The following is a 15,615-nucleotide window of genomic DNA, read 5'->3' as shown; positions in this document are numbered from 1 at the left end:
TTTTTATCATCAGAAAACAACTGGTCAACAAATTGGCATATTTTATTTAGAGACCTTTCAAATATATATCTAATACTTTGCTCCACCATCTTGGCTTCCTCTTTTAATAAAAATCAGAAGATTTTAGCCATCCACAGTTAAGATCAAGCTACCAGTTACTACAATAGTAAACTAAAATCACAACTTTCAATCTTTATCGGAGATCTCGCCCCAGACGTTTGTTGAGTTAGCCATGTTCCCAGGAAGTGGAACATGTGAAATTGAGAAACAACTGCGTATATGTTATAGAATAGCTAGAACTTATTTTAATTACAGAATATTGATGAGAAGAGGTGTGAAAGATTAGTAATTCCACAAGTATAAGCATTTTTTTAAACTATAGCTGTTTTCTAGTTTGATGTCAGAAATTACAAACATGTAATTTTTGCTTATCCAAGTTTGGGCCTATCTAATAGTGTTCCAATATTTGAGGGGCTGCCAGAGAGAGGAAGGGGTCAAGCTATTTTCTAAAGCACCTGTAGGCCAGACAAGGATTAATGGATGGAAACTGAACAGGGAGAGATTTAACCTGAAAATAAGGAGAAACTTTCTGACAGTGAACAATCAACCAATGGAAGAGCTTGCCCTCAGAAGTTGTTGGAACATCATCACTTGAGACTTTCAAGAAGAGATTGGACTGCCATTTGTCAGAAATGGCTTGGGTGGGTGGGGGATTGGACTAGATGACCTACAAGGTCCCTTCCAACTATGATTATCTGTTAAGTAACTATAGCACCATCAACAGTAGGAAGCCCTCAGGCAAAAAGTGATGGAAGATGATAGGTAATCCTGTATGACTTTGGTTAATATCCTTTTAAATCCATCAACATCGTGTTATACCAAAAACGTCATATTTCAATTGTAATTATACAACATTTTCCTTTTTCTCCATTTCTTCACTGGATGTCTCCCTCCCCATTTATTTTATACTATGTATATCTTATCACTTTTAGTATGTCTTTTTTTCCTGAATTAAGAAAACAGATGTAGACTTGGAAGCAGAAGAATTTCTCCAGCTCCTGCAAGATACTGTGATGAACTCAATAGAGAGATCTACACACCCCAATTATCTTGCCACTTTAATTGCACTCAGCAGTAGAATCAATGCATTGTTCAATTTGGCTTCCTGAAATTACTTCCCTTAAACATTCAGTTTTTCCTCGGGTGCTTTTGTTTTTTAAAAATGACTGTGGCTTTCATGCACCACAAGTAAAATGTATTTTGCTCTTGAACTGTTATAATCTTCCTGAAAGAAGTCATTTCCGATAACTGGCTAAATAAATGAATGGAGGAAAGGGCCATCGAGAAGCTGGGCCCTGCTATAAAGAAGAGGAGAGGGGAGGGGAAGGGAAGAGAGTTGAATAAGTTCTGAAGGCATGTGGGTGGGGGAAGAATCACTTTCAGATCTTCAGGGGACAAATCCTATGAATAGTATAGTTACTAGGAATGTAGGGACTATAAGATTTCTGCCCTAGAAATATGGGTGGTTACTTTTCATCTTCAGCTCTGAAGATAGTCAAAGAGTTAATTTTAAAAATGCTAATTTAGATAGCCTGCAATCCTTTATTTTCTTTTGGCAATTCGTTAATTCCTTTTAAAATAATTCATTTTAAAACACCATTTCTGGTATGTAGGGGCCCTCTAGCTGTTACAGCCAGGGAAATGCCTGGATCTAAGATGATTCAGACTTAATTCATGAATTAATCCAGTTGGATCTAGTTGATGAAATATTTTTTTAAAATTGTTTCATAAATAATATAAATTTCTACCTCCTTGTTGATACTTTATATGAAATCTATTGATTTTTAAAGCAAACTTTAACAATAATCATACAATATGAGGAGCATACTGAAATACTTAATATTAAGTCCCATGTAATGGGTCCTGAGTTTATATGATGCACCTTCTTGATTAAGCTAGCAAATTTGTAATTAATATCTGGAGGGTAGATATCTGAGCACCACTTTCAGTTCCAAAATGGAAAAAAGAGAAATACAATAAATAATGTTGATACTTACTCTGTGAAAAAGGAATATTAGAGGCATTTCTGTCATTTTGGATCACATTTTAGTTTTGATTTCAAATGCTGCAGAAGCATTTTATGACATTACTATAACTGATGGCTGTCCAGCAGCGACAGAGGAAACACTGTCAGTAGTTGATATACTTATTATTATACAGAATTACATAATAAGAATAGGAAGATGCCGTGGATATCTTCTAGTCCAAGGGCATCAAACTCAATTTCATTGAGGGCCACATCAGGGTTGTGTTTGACCTCGGGGGAGGGGGCAGGGCCAGGTGGGCAGGGCCAGCTCATTGTCACCCATGTTGGGGGCACCTGTGGTGGCCTAAGTGCTCTGCCAGTGAAAACAGAGCTCAGGAGGGCCACACACGGCACTCTGAGCTCCATTTTCACTGGCAGAGGGTTGCAGGAAGCCGTCGCAGCTGAAAAAAGAGCTCGAGATGGCAGCGCACAGCCCTCCCAAGCTCCATTTTCACTGGCAAAGAAGCTGCAGCCCAGTCCTTCATTGTTTCCAAGGCAGCCCCACAGGCCAGATCTAAGCACCCCATGGGCCGGATCCAGCCCGTGGGCCTTGAGTTTGACACCCCTGTTCTAGTCCAACCCCCTGCTTAAGCAGGAGACCCTATACAATTCAGACAAATGGCTGTCCAATCTCTTCTTAAATGTCTTCTCCACTAGACATCCACTACAATCTCCACAACTTCTGGAGGCAAGCTATTAAACAAAACAGTTATACGGTTAAGTTCTGATTAAACTCTAAATATGTACAGAATTATCTTTTCAAAGACAGCATGTTTTTGTGTGGCAAATTATTACAAGTAATAATGATAAACCACATATATATGTATATATACTGTATATATATATATATATATATATATATATATATATATATATATATATATATATATATATATATATATATCTTAGATCATAAATTTATTCAATGAACTTTACTTTCACAGGCTTTATAGCATATGAGTTTAAGGCTAGCTTTCTCTTACATTTAGCTTTTATGTGATTATTTCATTGTAAAATATGCATGTGGAACTGAAGTATCACTATCCAGCAGCCCACTGGATCTGGTTATGCAAGCTCAAGGCCAGTAAAATTGTGGTAAAACAGACTGTTCAACATTCATGCTATTTTTTTATTCTGGAATTGCTATGATGAAAATGTGCATCCTTTTATTATCAATAAATTCATTCGTTTTTATGTTGAAATCATGAATCCATATCATCTTTCTTCTCAACATTAATTTACTCCTCCTCCCACAATACCCATTACTTTTAAAGTAAATTGAGAATGAAATGTATTTTATTTCAATTATTAGAATGACAGTCTATGACAGTGGTTCCCAAACTTTTTCAGTCCACCGCCCCCTTGGTGCTACAAACTCATGCTCAATGCCCCTCACCCAGGAGTGGGATTCAAATTTATGTGTGCCTGGCCTAATTTGAGGGTGTGGTTTGCTGGTAACGTGACTGGGTGGGTGTGGCTTGCTGGTCACATGACTGGTAGCATGGCTTGCTGGTCATGTGACTGGGTGGGCGTGGTTTGGTGACTGGCAAATACAAGTGGTCTTCACTTAATGGCCGGTTGCTTAGCAAGTGTTCTAATTTATGACTGGTCTTCACAGAACTACTTGACCTGTTTTTGGAGTTTTGACAGCTATGAACACACATATACACATACTCCCCTCCAACCCTACTGGAACAGGTCATTGGACTAGAATCGTCAAAGCATCTCTGATTAGATTCCAGTAGTGAATAAAATCTAATCAGAGATGCTGATGTTGATTTGTTTTATTTGTATTTCTTTATTTTATGTTGCTGAATTGCATTGACATGTGTATCCCTTCTTGTACACAACCCAGAAGCTTTTGTGATTTTTTGCAGCAAAAATTACCGACCTCTGGCTTTCTCTACTTTTCAAACATACTGACATTGCCGTGTTCTAGGTGCCGGCCCCGCAGGTCCATCCCATTGATCCCACTGCACTGGAGGGACCTGCCCCAGTAAGTCCAAGTGAAGTGGTGCACCAAGTCAATGGGGTGAGCCTGGGAGAGAGAAAGAGAGAGAGAGAAAAAAGAAAGAGAGAAAGAGAAGGAAGAAAGAGAAAAGGGAAAGAAAGAAAAAGGGACAAAGAAAGGAGGGGATGGAGGGGGAGAGAGGGAGAGAGAGAGACCTGATGCATCAGATTGAAATTAGGCCTAGTTTAGAGGCCCTTTTTCACATTGAAACATCTTTGCCAGCACATTGAAACATCTTTGGCTTATATAATTAAAGGTTTTGTGGATGAAACATGGCCAAGACTATCAGGAAGCTCTCACATATTGTTGAGGTTTTAAACAGGATCCATTGGACCAGACCACCACCCTAAAAAATTATACTGCTCAAAAAAATAAAGGGAACACTTAAACAACACAATGTAACTCCAGGCCAATCACACTTCTGTGAAATCAAACTGTCCATTTAGGTAACAACACTGATTGACAATCAATTTCACATGCTGTTGTGCAAATGAAATAGACAACAGGTGGAAAGCATAGGCAGTTAGCAAGACATCCCCAATAAAGGAGTGGTTCTGCAGGTGGTGACCACAGACCACTTCTCAGTTCCTGTGCTTTCTGGCTGGTCACTTTTGAATGCTGGCGGTGCTTTCACTCTAGTGGTAGCATGAGACAGAGTCTACAACTCACACAAGTGGCTCAGGTAGTGCAGCTCATCCGGGATGGCACATCAATGTGAGCTGTGGCAAGAAGGTTTGCTGTGTCTGTCAGCATAGTGTCCAGAGCATGGAGGCACTTCCAGGAGACAGGCCAGTACATCAGGAGACGTGGAGGAGGCCATAGGAGGGCAACAACCCAGCATCAGGACTGCTACCTCTGCCTTTGTGCAAGGAGGGACAGGAGGAAAACTGCCAGAGCCCTGCAAAATGACCTCCAGTGGGCCACAAATGTGCATGTGGCTGCTCAAATGGTCAGAAACAGGCTCCATGAGGGTGGTATGAGAGCCCGACGTCCACAGGTGGGGGTTGTGCTTACAGCCCAACACCATGCAGGACATTTGGCATTTGCCAGAGAATACAAAAATTGGCAAATTCGCCACTGGCACCCTGTGCTCTTCACAGATGAAAGCAGGTTCACACTGAGCACATGTGACAGACGTGACAGGGTCTGGAGACACCGTGGAGAACGTTCTGCTGCCTGCAACATCCTCCAGCATGACCGGTTTGGCAGTGGGTCAGTAATGGTGTGGGGTGGCATTTCTTTAGGGGGCTGCACAGCCCTCCATGTGCTCGCCAGAGGTAGCCTGACTGCCATTAGGTACTGAGATGAGATCCTCAGACCCCTTGTGAGACCATATGCTGCTGCGGTTGGCCCTGGGTTCCTCCTAATGCAAGAAAATGCTAGACCTCATGTGGCTGGAGTGTGTCAGCAGTTCCTGCAAGACGAAGGCATTGATGCTATGGACTGGCCCACCTGTTCCCCAGACCTGAATACAATTGAGCACATCTGGGACATCATGTCTCACTCCATCCACCAATGCCACGTTGCACCACAGACTGTCCAGGAATTGGGGGATGCTTTAGTCCAGGTGTGGGAGGAGATCCCTCAGGAGACCATCCGTCACCTCATCAGGAGCATGCCCAGGTGTTGTAGGGAGGTCATACAGGCACGTGGAGGCCACACACACTGCTGAGCCTCATTTTGACTTGTTTTAAGGACATTACATCAAAGTTGGATCAGCCTGTAGTGTTTTATTCCCCTTTAGAGTGCAACTCCAAATCCAGATCTCCATTTGCTAAATTTGATTTCCATTGGTAATTTTTGTGTGATTGTGTTGTTAGCACATTCAACTATGTAATGAACAAAGTATTTAATAAGAATATTTCATTCATTCAGATCTAGGATGTCTTATTTTTGTGTTCCCTTTATTTTTTTGAGCAGTGTACTTTTCCCCAATGTATTACAGTGCCAATTCTGAAAAAGGCAAAACCAAAATGTATTGGTAAATTACAAGAACACAAACACACACACTCCTTTCTAACCCTGCTGGAGCAGGTGATTGGACTAGAATAGATATATCTTTCTCCTCCCTCCCTCCCTCCTTCTTTATTTCTTTTTCTTTCTGTCCCTTCCTTCCATCCCCCCCTCTTTGTCCCTTTTTCTTTCTTTTCCTTTTTGCTTCTTCCTTCTCTCTCTCTCTCTCTTTCCTTCTCTCAGGCTCACCCCATTGACTTCGTACACCGCTCCATTTGGACTTGCTTTGGCAGGTGCCTCCGGTGCAAGGGACTCAATGGGGTAGACCTGCAGGGCCTCGCCCTGAACGCGGTGGTGGTGGGATGTTTGAAAAGGAGAGCAAAGTCACTCTGGCTTTGCTCTCCTTTCCCAATGCTGCATTTGGGGCGAGGCCCCCAGGATCACCCCATTGAGCTCCTTGCACCAGAGTGTTCAAGTCAATGAGGTGATCCTGCGGGGCCTCGCCTTGAACACAACAGTGGCAGGATTTTTACTCACCCCTGCTGCTCACCTCCAGCGCCCCCCTACTACCTCTTAGCGCCCCCCTTCTGGCCCCCTTCCCTCTCAGTGCCTCCCTAAGGCATCCCATCCACCCCCAGGGGCGGTACTGCCTACTTTGGGAACCACTGGTATATGGTTTTGCACTGGTAAATTTATTGAAGCAAAGACATTTACAGGTTGTGCACCAGTTACGCCCTTTCCTGGACCATTGGTCCCTACTCACAGTCACTCAGGCTCTAGTCACTTCCCGTCTTAATTATTGCAACATGCTCTACATGGGGGTGCCTGTGAAGAACAACTGGAAACTCCAGTTGGCACAATAAACAGTGGCCCAAATGGTTTTGTGCAGATCCCAGTGTGTATGTTTCACCTCTCCTGCGGAAGCTACATTCTTTGCCAATTTGCTTCCGGATGCAATTCAAGGTGCTGGTTGTCACTTTTAAAGCCCTTCATGGCTTGGAACCAGATTTTCTGAGGGAACGTCTCTTGCCAGTCACATCTACCCAACCCATCAGAGAGGGAGGACAGGGAATGCTGCGAGTCCCATCCCTGAGGGAGATACACCTGGTGGGACCCAGAAGAAGGGCCTTCTCCATGGTGACTCCCTCTCTCTGGATCATCATTCCCCCAAAGATTAGAATGGTCCTTTCTCTAATACTCTTCTGGAAGGCACTGAAGACCTGGTTCTGCCAGAGGGCCTGGGGATCCAGAGTAGGATGGAGCCCATCAAATGGCTCATGTGATCTGCTATCGTTGGGGCGGGGAGGGTGGGAGTTGGGGTGATTTTTCCCCCCAGATTTTGTTCTATTGTACTTTATTTTTTATTGTTTTTATTAGTTGTTATTGTTTTTTTGTTTTAAATATGGTTTTACATTCTGTAAGCTGCCTCAAGTCGTCCTGGGTTAAGAGGCGGCAATATAAATTGAATAAAATAAATAAATAAATACATTTACGGTTAATTTTCACATGCATAGAGAGGAAATCAATGACTGATGAATTCTTCATTATGTTTTGGGATAGATCCCAGAAACTGAAGTGAGGCTAGAAATGATGGGAAAAACAAATACCATTCAGAGATAATCAAGGAAATTATATTTAGATGCCATAAAGTTAAGTATTCTATACTGTACTCAAAAATAAAGTATATTTCTCTATTTCTATTTAGATGAGGCAAGATTTACGTGTAAATTAAAAATGTTGTTTCCACAAAGTGATAATTAACATTAACATATTTAATCATGTTTCTTTCATTACATATTATCTTTGATATAAAACCATGCTTAAATGCTCAATGAAGATACATTATTAATCATTTCCCTCCTCCATTCAAGTTTTAGAATGTCAGAAACTCAAACATGCAACAATCTGACACTGTGGAGTTTAATAGGATGTTTTATTATAAATACAGAAGAAACATATAACAAAAAGAAAAAGACAATTAAACATCCAACTGTCTTTCCAGCTTTCACTATAATGCTGACCCATTATTTATATGAATAACTTTTTCCCCGGAGATATATTTTCTGACTTTAAATAAATACTTAATATTTTAGCACAAATATGTTGATATAGCATTCAATACTGAACACAAGTGCAAAAGCATGCCTGAACTGGTATTACAATTGTAGGTCATACAAGATACCACTTGCTATAATGCCTTTAGCATTAATTTTCTTCTCTCATTGCTTATTACTACTCATTACTTACTGCAATGCTGAAATAGTAGCAAAACACGTATAGCAAAACACTTATTCAAAATTAGTGGACTAAAATTCTTTGTCAGTCCTATAATAGGTTTTTGCATTTCAGACATTTGCTCCATATTGGTTTTTTTCTTTTAAATGTAGGATAAAATAAATATGAATTTGTGTCAATGTTTTATTACCTCTGGAAACTAAATTCCAGCTGATCCTGCCAACATGCTTAATGTGTTGGTGTAGATTTTAGATGTTTTCTGTTTCATTATGCTCCAAGTAAGTCTATAGTTAATAATTTATTGTGGAACAACTTTACTTATTTTTCAGTCTATGCAGGTGTGTCTGACAACCAGACAAGCCAGTTGCCTAAAAACAGATTAGAAATAAAAGAATTTAACGGCAGCATTTTAAAAATACAAATGCATTATAGACAGATCCTTCCTGTGATGGTATAGATGCATACTTTCAAGTAGTTTGAGGAAAGATGTACTCATCTTGAAAAACAGCCTTCACTTCTCCATAGTTACTATTTATTTTTCAAGTTAGACAACTATATTACAGTATGAGGAAAGCAAAATGCTGCCTGATTTATTGGCAAGTGCTGTACACATCATTCCAAACACCAGGTTTGTCAGCCTTCAAGATCTTCTACTATTGTTTTGCATCTTTTGGCTGCCATAAGTAACGGGGGGAGGAGGGGGGTAGAGTCTGGGAAGCGAGCTGGAGGTGTTACATTCTAGTGTTGTAAAAATGAGGAGGGGGAGAGTATAAATTCCTGTTTAGGTTTCTATTTCTCGCTTAGCTTTCTTTTCTCTGCGCAGCTGCAAACCTTTATCAAAATATGCCAAGGTCAACGGACAGAGGCCTCATCACCACCTGAAGATGTCCACATGATCATATTCACAACTTTTAATTGGAAGAATCATTTGAACTATTGGCGGTAGGAACATTTCCATCACTTTGTATATGTGATTTGCGCGCCTAATTTCTCAGATTCAGAATTCTACGGTTGCTACCACTTCATTTTCAGTAAAAGATATCTTTTCTCTAATCTATGGAGTCTAAGTATTTCTTTCTTTAATTTTGAATGGAGCACCAGCTGACAAGGTCTGACTCTGAAATTTAAGTGATGGAGGACAGATGGGTATGCTTCTCAACATGTGTAGGAAAATGGCTTAAGCCAGTACTGCCAAACACTTGCAGATGAATCCTAAATTGTGAAAATGAATGTATGTCAAGAATGTATGGTGTTTCCAAACTCTTTATATGGAAAAAGTGTATTTTCTTTTTCTCATATAAGTGAGGCTGTGAAAAATTATAAAGGACAATTCACAATCAGCTTTAATGGTATACAGCACTCTCTTGGCAAGATGTATCCTTATTTTACTTTTCTATTGATCTGTCTTTGTTCCATATGCAGATCTCCTGAAACTTGAAGGCAGATGTGATTAGTTCTTCTCTTACATTTAACCAGGGGTGGGATTCAAATTTTTTAACTGGTTCTGTGGGCATGGCTTAGTTGGTGGGTGTGGCTTGGTGGTCATGTTATTGGCTGGGCGTGGCCAACTCAATATCACTCACATCAAGGCACCTGGCCTCTCATGACTATGGGGATGCTGCAACAGTCGTAAGTGTGAAAAATGGCCATAAGTCACTTTTTTCAGTGCCATTGTAACTTTGAATGATCACTCCACACAAGTAAAGTACCAGCAAAAGAGGGAAAGAAAACTCCAGAGAGGTTCCTGAGACAGGAAGCCTAGTCCTTCCAAGAATGTAATAAGAGTTAATGGAGAGGCAGTTTCTGTAAGCAACACCAGAATGTTTCCTTCCTGCCTTCCTTACAGGATTAGGCCAGTAATTTCTTCTAACAACCGGTTCTCTGAACTGCTTAGAATGTTAACAACCAGTTCTAGTGAATAGGTGCAAACTGGTAGAATCCCACCCCTGACTTTAACTAATGCAGTATTATTATTTGATGATACAGAAACCTTGACATTAATGAGTTAAACTAAAGAACAAAGATTAGTAAGCCAGTGGCTGAAAACAAGTATCTTCATATAAATTATCCAAGAGAAATGATTATCCTCAGATAAGCTTAAAAGTAAAGTGCTGTATTAAATATTCCAATACTCTTGAAAGAGAACATAATTACCAGAAGTGTAGCTTTCAGCTTTTAAAAGGAGCAGATTGTAGGACAGCAGGAAAGAACTGTAATTTGGCATTTATTTCATTGTAATTTGAACCAAGGAGATTGATTTTGCTAATATCAGGATTATCTCATATTGAGAGGTAGAGGCATACAAGATATGTAATTTAATTATAAATAATCAAATATTCAAAATATGAAAACCTTTTACTACCTCCAATTTGTATAGATATTATTTTCATTCATTTAATAAATGTTTCTTTTATAGTAGGGAGTAATAAAATTCTGCTAATTCTTGCTTGTGATGCTCTTGTATAGGAAACCTAAGGTAGAAGAGTTCAACTGTAAATGATCTGTTCAACACAATATACAGTAGTTTGATTACTGTAATGAGCTCTACATGGGACTGCCCTTGAAAAGTATCCAGAAGCTTCCACTAGTACAGCATGCAGTGCAATAGACTGTTATGCTTGCTCCCAGAAGAGCAGATATCACACCTCTACTTCATAAATGCATTTGTTGCCAGTCTTTTCTGGGTCCAACTCAAAGTGCAAGTTTTAACTGCCCCTTCATTGCAGGATGCTGAATTATGAGCAACCACCTCTTCCCAATTATGTCAATCAGTCTCATTAGATCTTGGCAGAGAAGGCATATTGCAGAGACCTACATTTAATGGATTCTCTGCCATGGTGCTCTCCCTACAGAACATTCTTCCCTTTCAGGTTAACCTCAGGTTAGCTCCATCCCTTTTATTTTGCAAGACCTGAAGAGCTGTTTATGTCACCAGACCTTACGATACCAGGGAATCAAAGCCATTTTAGATGTCTCCATTGTGGTTGATCTTTTTAGTTTCTCTGAGTGGTTTGTATATATTTTTATAGTGCCTTTCATTTTTAATATATATTTTTATGTTTTTTAAAATATTTGTTACTTTATTGATTGTTGTACACAATCCAGAGTTGCTTCTTGTTAAATGGGCAACCATATAAATATGATGAATAAATAAATATAAATATTGACTGTACTCTTACGATACATACATTTGAAAGCACAAAATTTCAGTCTTTTTTATTACATAATCCATTAACAAAATAACTTAATATACACTGTCAAATCACATCGATATTAATCAGAAAAAAGACACAGGGTCCTTTCATAAGCACTATTATGACCTATTAACTGGCTTTTCTTATTAAAGGAGCTTCAGTTCTTTAAGCAAAAATGCAGCGTTTCTTCCAGTTTAGACATACTGTATATTTCTGGAGATAATTGTTGATTTTTGTTCACTGTTTTTGTCAGAAGTTGCAATATTTTAGTTTGGTTGGTTAATAACTGTTGTATTACAAGAAAGTGACCATTGCTCCCAATAGTTGTCTGGTTTGCTGCAGAATCTTTCCCTTCCTCTGCAGTTTCATGTATCTTTTGAATGATTATTCAGGAGACCAAAGAACTTACCTGGACAGGAAGACAAGTACCACAAACAGGGCATGTAGGGGAAAGTGTTCATTATCTCCCCTAATGAGAAACTCCCACTAGATTCCCTATGACTTCGGTGCTCAGAAACAAAATAGTGTAGTCATGTTTGTAATTTATAGGGCCAGTTAAGTTCTTGATCTTCCAGCACACTCTATCAGCAGTACATTCTGCCCAGTTGTCTGTCCTTTAGATAGTAAAATCCATTCCAGAGTGTTATAGATATTAAGAAATGACATCAATTGTTTTTCCTACCTCTTTTCCAACACATTCTGAAGTAGAGATTGTTTCACTTGAGAACTTCTAGCATTTGTGGGTACATAAGTTTACTCCAAGTTTACATAAGATTACTTCATGGATCACTGCCTTGGGGCGGCAAAGAGGCTGGGGTAGCTCAATTAAGCTATGAGCTATGCTGTGCAGGGCCACCCAAGATGGACAGATCATAACAGAGAGCTCTGACAAAATGTGATCCACTGGAGAAATGGCAGTACCTTTGCCATGAAAACCCCATGGACGGTACCAAAAGGCAAAAAGATATGTTGCTGGAAAATGAGCCCCTCAGGTTGGAGGTGTCCAATATGCTATTGGGAAGAGAAGAGGGCTAGTACTACTAGCGCCAGAAAAAATAAAGCGCCAGAGTCAAAGCTAAAAGGACACTCAGCTGTAGATGTATCTGATGGTGAAAGGAAAGTCTGATGCTGAAGCGGGATCAAAAAAGACATATAGAAAGATAATCTTGCTAAATCATAACTGTACTCAACATAGGTCATAAGACCAGAGGCCAGAGGGCCTCTGCTTATGCTTACTCAAATATTAAGAAATCTATTTAAGGAACTAACAATGTAACTGTCGCTGTAAACAAGGGTGGGTTTGGAAAGTATCTGGGGGTGTAAGATAACAGTGTGAGGCGAAATATGCTTGTTCATGTCCTCTTTCTCATTTCCTTCTTGGAAAAAGATGTTTTGTAAGTTTCCTGGATTATCTAGTAAGCACATATTCCATATTTGGTAAATATGTCAAAGATGAACGCCCAGGCTTGGGCTGAAGTCACCATAGGTATAAAAGAACCGCCCCAAGAATGCTTGGGGGTTCAGAATTTGTCATGTTAATGCTCTGAACGCTTTGCGCAAATAAACCTGTACTCTTCCACCTCTCGTGGTCTCGTGTCCTGCTTTGGAAACGTGATTTGCTGCAACATTCAATGGCGACCGCGGCAGGACCAGAGGGGCCTTGAGGCCCTCTGGGGGGTCCATCCCGACAGCCAGCGGATCGGTGAGTTGCAGGGAACATCCCAGGTGCCATCGGACCCTTGAATCCGAGGGACTTCCCCAGACGGCTGGCTGCTGTTGTCGGCGATCGACACTCCCAAGAACCACTGGTGAGAGGTGAGAAGAACGGGACTGGGGCTGGCCAGCTGTGGAAAAAGAAGACACCTGCAGGCAAGTATTGGATGGGGAAAAACAATCCCTCCCTGTAAACAGGGACGGAGGAGAGGACTGATCACCCTCTCTTGAAAGGTAAGGTGGGTGGAACTGTCAAGCCTGGTTGAGAAGAGAGACTACTGCAGTTCCCATTGGTGGCTGTGAGTATCCAGCACCGTGGGTCAGTAGAAAGCGAGTGGCGTCCGCAGTTCCCACTGGAGACCGTGCGCATCCGGCTCCCTGGGTCGGGCGTGTGCGTGTATGAGTGTCTGTGTGTCAAATTCCTTACTGTGTCTGAAGAGGGTGGGACCCCTTACCCTCCTCTTCAGCCCCTTTCCTCTTTATCTTGTCTGGTTATGTGGGAGGCTCATGGGCGGTGGAGAAAGTAAACCTGTGACCCCTCTGGAAGTTATGCTAAAGCATTTTAAGGAGGCATAACAACCTCAGGATTACAGGTGTAAGTGGAGTAGGCAGAAATTGCGAAAGTTTTGTGAAATGGAGTGGCCCACATTTGGGTTTGGGTGGCCCCCAGTAGGCACACTTGATATTCCAACTGCAGTACAGGTACATCGCCTAGTCTTCCACCCAACCTTAGGACACCCAGATCAGGTTCCATACATAGACGTGTGGCTTGACTTACTAAACCACCCACCCCCTTGGCTACGACGGCTCAAAATGCAACGGTGCAAAGCTTTATTGTCGCGAAACGTCACCCTTAAGAAATTGCGAAAAAATGTACAGGTGTTGCCTAGTTGCCCAGAGGAAGCCCCTCATCCTCCACCATATGTGCCACCAGGTGGGTTTGAGGATGGGTCGGAAGGTGAGGAATCCTCAGGGGTATCAGACTTTATGGCCCGATTGGACCAGTTATCCCCATACATAAAAAGCCCCCCTAGATCTGAGGGAATGGACCGATTGGTCCAAGTTGACTGATCCCAACCATCAGCCCCCACCCCAATCGAAGGGTCACTGGACCCTACCCCGTCATGGCTGAACCAGTCGCGGCTAGGACCAGAGCAAAGACAGAGCAGCTTTCCTTGGTGGCCCCCCTGAGGCAGGTGGACCAACTAGCAATCAACCCCAAGAACCCGTCTGAGTCAGTTACACTGTCCCTGTTCCAACGTGTACCCTTTACCTCTTCAGACCTACTGAATTGGAAACTTCATTATGGCCCATTTAGTGAGAAACCTACGGAAGTGGCAGATTTAGTGAAAACCATAGTGGATGCCCATAATCCCAATTGGCTGGATATCCAACAACTTTTGGGAACGTTGTTTAGCCCTGAGGAAAGGGAGAAGATTAGGAATGCGGTAACTGAGATACTGAAACCCGATGTTAGGTTGTACCATTCCATGGAGGACCTTCTAAGAGAGAAATATCCCTCCAATAACCCCGACTGGGATATGTATAGGGATGATGGAAAAGATCGGCTGAGAGATTATCAGTCCCTTGTGGTGCGAGCCATTCGCCTTGCAGGGAAGCCTGTCATTAATATGTCGAAACCCTCCTTAGTACTACAAGAGCCCACTGAAGGTCCGGAAGCATTTTACACCCGTCTCATTGATGCCTATCGCATGTATACCCCCATAGACCCCTCAGCCCCCGAGAATGCTAGGATGCTGACAATGGCATTCATCTCCCAGAGTGCTCCGGATATAAGACATAAATTGCAACGACTTGAAGGTGCCTTGGGAAAGCCCATGAGTGAACTGATGGAGGTAGCCCGTAAGGTCTTTGCAAATAGGGATAAGGAAGAGGATAGGAAGAAGGATCAGAAGATGCAGCGCAAGGCTGAGCTAATGGCAGCAGCCATGATGTGGGCACCACGAGGACGGCCTAACCCGCCACGTGGCGCGGGGCCCGGCATGCAAAGGGGCAGGGGTAATAGTCAACAAAGAGGGGGTAGATGGGAACTTGGCCCTAACCAGTGTGCCTTTTGTAAAAAAACAAGGACACTGGAAGGGAGAGTGCCCTAAACGTAATGAAAGGCAAGGGCCCGGAGACAGGGAAGGACCCCCACGGAACCTCAGCTTTGTGGTGGAAGATGGCCAGAGGAGGCTGGCTCAAAGGGGACGGGGACAACCAGATAATAGACGAGGTTTGGGGAGACCTCCTCTGGTAGGTTTAGCTCAAGCAGAAGAATGGGACTGAGGCCGACCGGGTTCAGAAAGCCTCCCTGAACCTATGGTCAGGCTAAATGTTGGAGGCAAACCGGTCACTTTTCTAGTAGATACCGGGGCCACCCGATCGGTTCTCACTCAACCCTTGGCTCAGGCATCCCGTGA

At 41.9% G+C, this 15,615-nt stretch overlaps 1 protein-coding gene across 4 annotated transcripts in view; it reads right to left on the bottom strand.

Moving 5' to 3' along the window:
* The window catches only part of PHKA2 (phosphorylase kinase regulatory subunit alpha 2), a 106,098-nt gene that overhangs the window by 8,423 nt on the left and 82,060 nt on the right, over nucleotides 1-15,615 (bottom strand). The window contains exon 35 of one of the 4 annotated variants that reach the window (XR_015744532.1): nucleotides 7,965-11,948. The exons of 1 other annotated variant lie outside the window; for it this stretch is intronic. The gene's annotated coding sequence lies outside the window, so the exon portion shown is untranslated. Of the gene's footprint in view, nucleotides 1-7,964; nucleotides 11,949-15,615 lie in introns of those variants that run through there. 2 more of the 4 variants (XR_015744533.1, XR_015744534.1) reach the window with 2 other exon arrangements.

This window comes from Pseudonaja textilis, chromosome 8 (genome assembly GCF_049901715.1).
Source record: "Pseudonaja textilis isolate UNSWEBS1 chromosome 8, rPseTex1.2, whole genome shotgun sequence".
NCBI lineage: Eukaryota > Metazoa > Chordata > Lepidosauria > Squamata > Elapidae > Pseudonaja > Pseudonaja textilis.
The sequence above is the reverse complement of the archived record's forward strand: the minus strand, read 5'-3'. Positions and strand labels throughout refer to the sequence as shown.